This window comes from Mirounga leonina, unplaced genomic scaffold (assembly GCF_011800145.1).
Source record: "Mirounga leonina isolate KUSES-001 unplaced genomic scaffold, KU_Mleo_1.0 Mir_165, whole genome shotgun sequence".
NCBI classification, from domain to species: domain Eukaryota; kingdom Metazoa; phylum Chordata; class Mammalia; order Carnivora; family Phocidae; genus Mirounga; species Mirounga leonina.
In genome coordinates this window covers 48,713,028-48,720,381 of record NW_023270415.1, presented here as the reverse complement: position 1 = coordinate 48,720,381, position 7,354 = coordinate 48,713,028, and the positions used below count along the sequence as shown (strand labels likewise).

At 44.0% G+C, this 7,354-nt stretch overlaps 1 non-coding gene across 1 annotated transcript; it reads right to left on the bottom strand.

Annotated features, from left to right (window-relative positions):
- Positions 1 to 657: 657 nt before the first annotated feature.
- Positions 658 to 715, bottom strand: LOC118015488. Its single transcript, XR_004680654.1, has one exon. It is a non-coding gene; the product is annotated as a small nucleolar RNA SNORD78 (small nucleolar RNA).
- Between the last annotated feature and the right edge of the window lie 6,639 nt (positions 716 to 7,354).

Here is a 7,354-nt window from a genome sequence, read left to right as displayed (position 1 = left end):
CATCCCAACCGTAAGAGTTTGCAACCCAGGGAACAAACGGAGTAAAAAATATTATGTAAAAATATTTTATGTATTGAATTTTAAAAAGCAATTATTTGAGGTTTTGAGACACTAATGCATTCTTGATACCAAGTTCAACTGAAGGGATCACAGAGAGCAGAGAAGATTGTTTCATTATTGAGAATAAAGATCACCTCTATTTCACAAGACTGGGACATTTGAGAATTAAGTAAGACAGGGTTTGCAAAGCACTTGGGAGTTTGCCTGGCTCATAGTAGGTACTTCATAAACTCAGCTGCCATTCTGTCCTGGTGTACCATATTAACTCTTCGGTTCAGTTTAAGAAGATTCCTGCTTTCTCTAAAACAGCCCCTGTCACAGGTTATATGCAAATAAAATTACCTGGGGATTTTGTTAAATTGTAGATTCTGACTCGGTGGGTCTGGGGTGAGGCCTGACAGTCCAAACTTCTAGCCAGCTTCCTGATGTTGCTGATGCTGCTGGAATGAGATCCACTCAAACAATCACGGTTCTACCTCAGGGGTTAAAATGATCATTCCTAAGGCACCTGGCTGACTCATTCTGAAGAGCGTGCGACTCTTTTTTTTTCTCTCCCCCTTTTTTTCTTTTTTTTCCCCTTTTTTTCTTTTCTTTTCTTTCTTTTTTTTTTTTTTCCATTTCATTTCAGGTCAGACATTTGATCAACATCATAGAGCATGCGACTCTTAATCTCGGGGTCGTGAGTTCGAGCCCCACATTGGGTGTAAAGATTACTTAAAAAAAAAAGATTTTATTTATTTATTTGACAGAGAGAGCACAGCAAGAGAGGGAACACAAGCAGGGGGAGCGGGAGAGGGAGAAGCAGGCTTCCCGCTGAGCAGGGAGCCCGACATGGGGCTGGATCCCAGGACCCTGGGATCATGACCCGAGCCGAAGCCATACGCTTAACGACTGAGCCACCCAGGCACCCCGAGATTACTTTAAAAAAAAAAAAATCATTCCTACTTACTTCTACCCGACAGTTGTGAATATGCTGTTTCATCCCATGTGCCCCCCCAATCACCGATTCAGATCCTACATAACTTACAAGGAGTAGTTTAAGCCCCACTCTTTTGATAAAAGCTTCTTCCCCAATTTTTGCAGCCCTAAATGATTAATACCATCTCTGAAGACCTGAATCAAATTTAATAAGACTGGAGAGACATTGGTTAGTTAACATTTAGTAAAGTGGGAATATAATTTAAATGTACCTGCTTTAAACTTTACTAAAAACATCTAAATACACATTTGCTGACCAATTTTTTTGTTGCTTGAGACCTGTTCAAGTCGGTCTCCATTGAGAAGTGCTCTGCTTCAGCTTTCTTACACAGCAGCTCCGGTCGCACATGGTTTAATTCTATTGGGTCTGACATTTTTTTTCTCAAATTTGCAGATTTCCTGGCCACACCTAACTCGACCACATTTTTAAAGTGACTTGCCTTAGTTTATTTAACTCGTTCCATAGACATTGCAGTTCGGTCTTTTTGCCCCCAGATTTCACTGGCTTCCTAATATTCAAGTTAAATTAGGTAGTTACGAGAACAAGCCCCAAAAGAGGGCTGGAAACAAACACAACCAACGGTTGCTAAGAGTATGATTCATCTGTGAGAGAGGAAGCGGGGGGTGGGGAGGAACCTGCCAAAGATGCCCCTTTCCTAATCCCAGGAACCTATGAGTACTACCTTATATGGCTACGAAAATTCATGAAGGGAAACCTCACTTAACATAGACTCCGGAGGCCAGAAGGGGGAGCCCTCGGGCACTACCACTTGATACCAACGACAGACCCCAACAGGAAGAATCCGCAATGAGGGACCTCAACGGGAAGAGAGGCATGTTGCTAGTTCATACTACCTTACTACTCCAGCAAGAGAAAGGAAGATTTTTCTCTTTGCCTGGCAACAGCCCGATGATAGACAGTCACAACTCAGCCTATGAAAAGCCAGTACAATTTGAACTCCCAGTTTATTCCAATGGACTTTTTGTTTATAAAAGCCTTCCCAACTTCCCCCTTTCCTCTATAAAAGAGCGTTCCTCTCCTTTGGACTTGCCTATGGCTTTTGCTATAGCTTGCTTGTTCTGAATTGCAAATCCTTTGCTATTCTCAAATAAGCCCATTTTGCTGGTAAAACAACTGGCTGTTTTACTTTCAATGTCAACATGGCAAATAGGATTTTGCAGATGTGATTAAGAGAAGGATTTTGAGATGGGGAGATAATCCTGGATTATCTGGATGAGCCCAACATAATCTCTTATACGGGTCCTTATAAGACAGAGGCAGGAGGTTCAGAGTTGGTGGTATAATGTGTAATTATGCAAGCAAGAGGTCGGAGTGACATGAGGAAGGGGCCATGAACAAGAATACAGAAGCTCTCTAGAAGCTGAAAAAGGCAAGAGAACAGATATTCCTCCCAGAACTTCCGAAGGAATCAGCCTGGCCAACACCTTGCCCTTAGTCCAGTGAGACTGATTTCAGACTTCTGACCTCCAGAGCTGTAAGATCACAGAAGGGTGTTGTTTTAAGCCATTAGGTCTGTGGTAATTTGCTGCAGTTTCATTGGTACTAACACAGGGCCCAAGGGTTCCGCTCTGGAGAGGTACTCAGAGTGCTGTGGGCAGGGTGGTACTGAGGGAAAATGTTGGGCTGTCTGGCAAGTGCTGTCAGTGAGGAGTAAAATCAAAAGTGCTTCTACTGGGGCGCCTGGGTGGCTCAGTCGTTAAGCGTCTGCCTTCAGCTCAGGTCAGGATCCCAGGGTCCTGGGATCGAGCCCCACATCGGGCTCCCTGCTCTGCGGGGAGCCTGCTTCTCCCTCTCCCACTCCCCCTGCTTGTGTTCCCTCTCTCATTGAGTCTCTCTCTGTCAAATAAATAAAATCTTTAAAAAAAAAAAAAGACGCTTCTACTGTAATTCATTTGGCATTGTATTTTGTTCACGAATCCTTTCATATGTCTTGCCAGAAGGATGGGGAGATTTTTAAATTTTTAATTTTTATTTAGCCAACATACAGTACATCATTAGTTTTTGGTGTAGTGTTCAATGATTCATGAGTTGTGTATATAACCCCAGTGCTCATCACATCACATGCCCTCCTTAATGCCCATCACCCAGTTACCGCATCTCCCCACCTACCTCCCTTTCCACGACCCTCAGTTTGTTTCCTGGAGTCCAGAGTCTCTCGACTCTTGGTTTGGCTCCCTTTCTGGTTTCTTCCCACTCAGTTTTCCCTCCTTTTGCCTATGATCCTCTGCACTATTTCTTATATTCCACATATGAGTGAAACCATATGGTAATTGTCTTTCTCTGCTTGACTTATTTCACTTAGCATAATCCCCTCCAGTTCCATCCATGTTGATGTAAATGGTAGGTATTCATCCTTTCTGGTGGCTGAGTAATATTCCATTGTATATGTGAACCACATCTTCTTTATCCATTCATCTGTTGAGGGACAGCTCAGCTCCTTCCACAGTTTGGCTATTGTGGACATTGCTGCTACGAACATTGGGGTGCATGTGCCCCTTCTTTTCACTACATCTGTGTCTTTGGGGTAAATACCCAGTAGTGCAATTGCTGGGTCATAGGGGAGTTCTGTTTTTATAAATTTTTTTTTTAAGATTTTATTTATTTATTTGAGAGAGAGAATGAGAGAGAGAGAGCATGAGAGGGAGGAGGGTCAGAGGGAGAAGCAGACTCCCCGCCGAGCAGGGAGCCCGATGCGGGACTCGATCCCGGGACTCCAGGATCATGACCTGAGCCGAAGGCAGTCGCTTAACCGACTGAGCCACCCAGGCGCCCAGGGGAGTTCTGTTTTTAACTTCCTGAGGAACCTCCATACTATTTTCCAGAGTGCCTGCACCAGCTTACATTCCCACCAACAGTGTAAAAGGGTTCAGGATGGGGAGATTTTTGAGGGCATCAAGATATTCTTTTGCCAGCTTTGCATCTTGAGAGATAGCATTTTAAGTCAGGAACTGATCACTTCAGTTGTTTATAAATTAAAAGACAGTCTGTGTGGAATGTCTGTGGCTTAATCTTTAGTATATTTAAAGTTTTTGTTTCCCTGTCAAGAAAACTGGATTCTCTACTGTGCTAAAACCCTTTAAGCTAGGAGACCTGAGATGGAGAAAACAGAGCAAAGGTTTTGGAGGCCTACTGGCCTGCTTCTTGCTATTGCCAGCACTATGGCCTGGGACCTGGTGGGGAACTTCTCTTATCTTCATTCCTTCTTACTTAATTGGTGATTATAATAGTATTCACCTAGTAGTCTTGTTGTGAGGAATAAATAAGTACAAAAAAACATGCTTGGTCTATAGGTACGTAAATAGTGCTCACGGATTCTTGCCATTGTGTGTTTGTTGATAGAGAGAATGTTCTAGAATGGTGTGAAGGAGTAAAAAGATACCCATAACGACAGTGCAGATCATCAGATCTATATTTTAAAGCTGGAAGGACTGTTAGGGGCTGACAAACTCTGGTCCACAGGCCAAATTTGCCTGCTTCCTGTTTTCATAAATAAAGTTTTATTGGAACACAGCTATTCATTTACCAATTGTCTATGGCAGCTTTGCACAACAACGGCGGAGTTGAGTACTTGTTACAGAGACTTTATGGCCTGTGGCGTCCAAAATACTACCTGACCTACGGAAAAGCTTTGACCACCTGATTTAGAACACCTAATTTTACAAATAAGGAAAAAAACCCCCAATAAGATAAGTGATTTGGGGGCACCTGGGTCGCTCAGTCGGTTAAGTGTCTGCCTTCAGCTCAGGTCATGATCCCAGGGTCCTGGGATCGAGTCCCGCATGGGGCTCCCTGCTGAGAGGGGAACCTGCTTCTCCCTCTGCCCCTTCCCCTTGCTCATGCTCTTGCTTGCTCTCTCTCTCTCTCTCAAATGAATAAATAAAAGATCTTTAAAAAAAAAAAAAAGATAAGTGATTTGGTCCAAAGTCACATGGCTAGTTAGGGACCGAACTAGGACTATAACTCAGAGGCCTTGACTCCCAGGTCAAAGCCTGTATGGGGCGGAGAAACTGGCGGTTCTCTGAATCCAGTTCAAAATGGGGTCCTTTGGTGGAGTTGTGCTCTGATCTAGGCTTCTGCGGAAAAGACTGCTAGATGCCCTCCCCAGAAACTCCCTGGTTGATTCACACCTTCACATCCTCACATGTGCAACTTGAAGACCTGCCCTAGAAGCAATGCTCACGTGGAAGTAGAAGGATACTGGACCTAACATGAAGCCATATGGAGAAATAAAGAGCGCCGGTAAATAGAACTACCAAGGTAAATACAAAGCCAGTATTATATTTTAGTTGGTAACTCATTTATCCTCTATATGGTTTAAAATGCAAATGCATGAACAATAATCATAGATGTACGTTAACGGGCACACAATGTATAATGATGTAACTTGTGACAATAACAACATAAAGGAGGAATGGTGTTGCACAGAAGCAGAGGTTTTGGTTTTTTGGGGTTTTTTAACATTTTATTTATTTATTTGACGGAGAGAGACACAGCAAGAGAGGGAACACAAACAGGGGGAGTGGGAGAGGGAGAAGCAGGTCTCCTGCTGAGCAGAGAGCCTGATGCGGGGCTTGATCCCAGGACCCCGGCATTATGACCTGAGCCGAAGGCGGACGCTTAACGACTGAGCCACCCAGGCTCTCCAGAAGCAGAGTTTTGATATACTATTGAAGCTAAAGTGGTATGAATTCAAAACTGATTGTTGTATGGTTAAGAGTTGAATTATGATCTCCAGACTAACCACTAAGAATACGACTAAAAACAAATAAACAAAACATAAAAAGATGGAAAAGGAAATAAGAAAGGAATCAAAACAGTACACTACCAAAAAAAAAAAAAAAATCAAACACAAAAGCAAAGCAATAATGGAGAAGCTGAGGAGCACTGATTTCTTTCCCAGGTTCTTCTCCTGATTTAACTTTTGTGTTAACGACTGCAAAATAAGATGAAAACAAGATACTGCCCATTGACGAATATTTTGCAATGTTTCTCCAGCAATTCGGTGTCACAAAACAGAAGCCATCGCTCGTTCATCTGAGCCTCCCACTGATTCCTAGTCATTGCCAGTCCTTTCAGTGGACTGGGGTGATGGGGGCTTCCGTGGGGCTCCTGTAGGGCAGCAGGGGCACTGGTTTAACTCATTTCTTGAGGTTTTATTATGCTGTTTGAAAGGTGTTTGAGTTAACTTTCTTGTATTGCTTTTGACCATGATCTTATTTACATGTCTTTCATGTAAAACATTCAAAATACCTGAAGAAGCTCAAGTAGACAGTGAATGCAGGGAAACCGCCTTGCTATGTCAGGGTCTATGACAACTGCTGTTAGCATTTGAAATTCTCGAGCCCCTTTTAATACAATTGGGTGTTAGTGAAACGAGATTTGGGGCACGAACATATTCAGGCTCTTCCCGCATAAGATAGAAACCCCGATAAGAAAGCCTGTTGGCTCAAGAAACTGAGAAGGCCAAGGCTTCAGGCACTCTAACTATGTCCTCAGGACCTGTAGGTTCCCCCACCGCTAGGGCTCTGCTGCTTCCGTGTTGGCTCACTTCTGAGACAGGTGCCCCCTGCTGATGACATCGCCGTGGCTCCTCCAGCTTCACATCCTTCCTGGCTCAGGTAGAAAGGCCAAGTCCTGGGACTCATTCTGACCAGACTGGTCTTGGGTCCTGGAGGATTTGGGACCCTGATATCCAGGCCTGTCCCGGAGTCTGGGTCGGAGCCCCACCCAGAGCACAGGGACAGGGAGTAGGGGCAGGGGTGGCTCCCCTAAAGGAACTCAGAGTGTTACCAACGGATGGGGGCATGGATGCAGGGGGGCCTCTGCACTCCTTCCTACGTAGAATGCCAGATGGCATGAAGACCACCGACGTCCACACACTCCTCACGCAGATGCTCCAGAGGGGAGATATTGGCCAAGAAGGGAGTCAGTCCCAGGATGTAAGAAGCAGCCGTGTCCTCAGGGACCCTTTAGTCCAACCCCTTCATTGTGCAACTAAAGAAGCTGAATCCAGAAACATTAATGAGGTCTACAAGGTTAGCACTTCTTTGTAGAGCTTGGTTGGGAGGTGGGGGAGTCCAGGTATTCTGACCCTTCATGCAGACCACTCTAATAAGTACCCCTAGCAGAAGGGGTTAACTAGTAGAACTTTCTGAGTGCCTTAAGATAAAAATCTTCCTCAGCAATGGACAAAGATTATAATTTCTATTTTCTCTATCTCCCCATATGCCCAATAAGATGTTGAAGTAGATATCTGTATACGTACATGGGTAATACATACAGATTTATATGTAT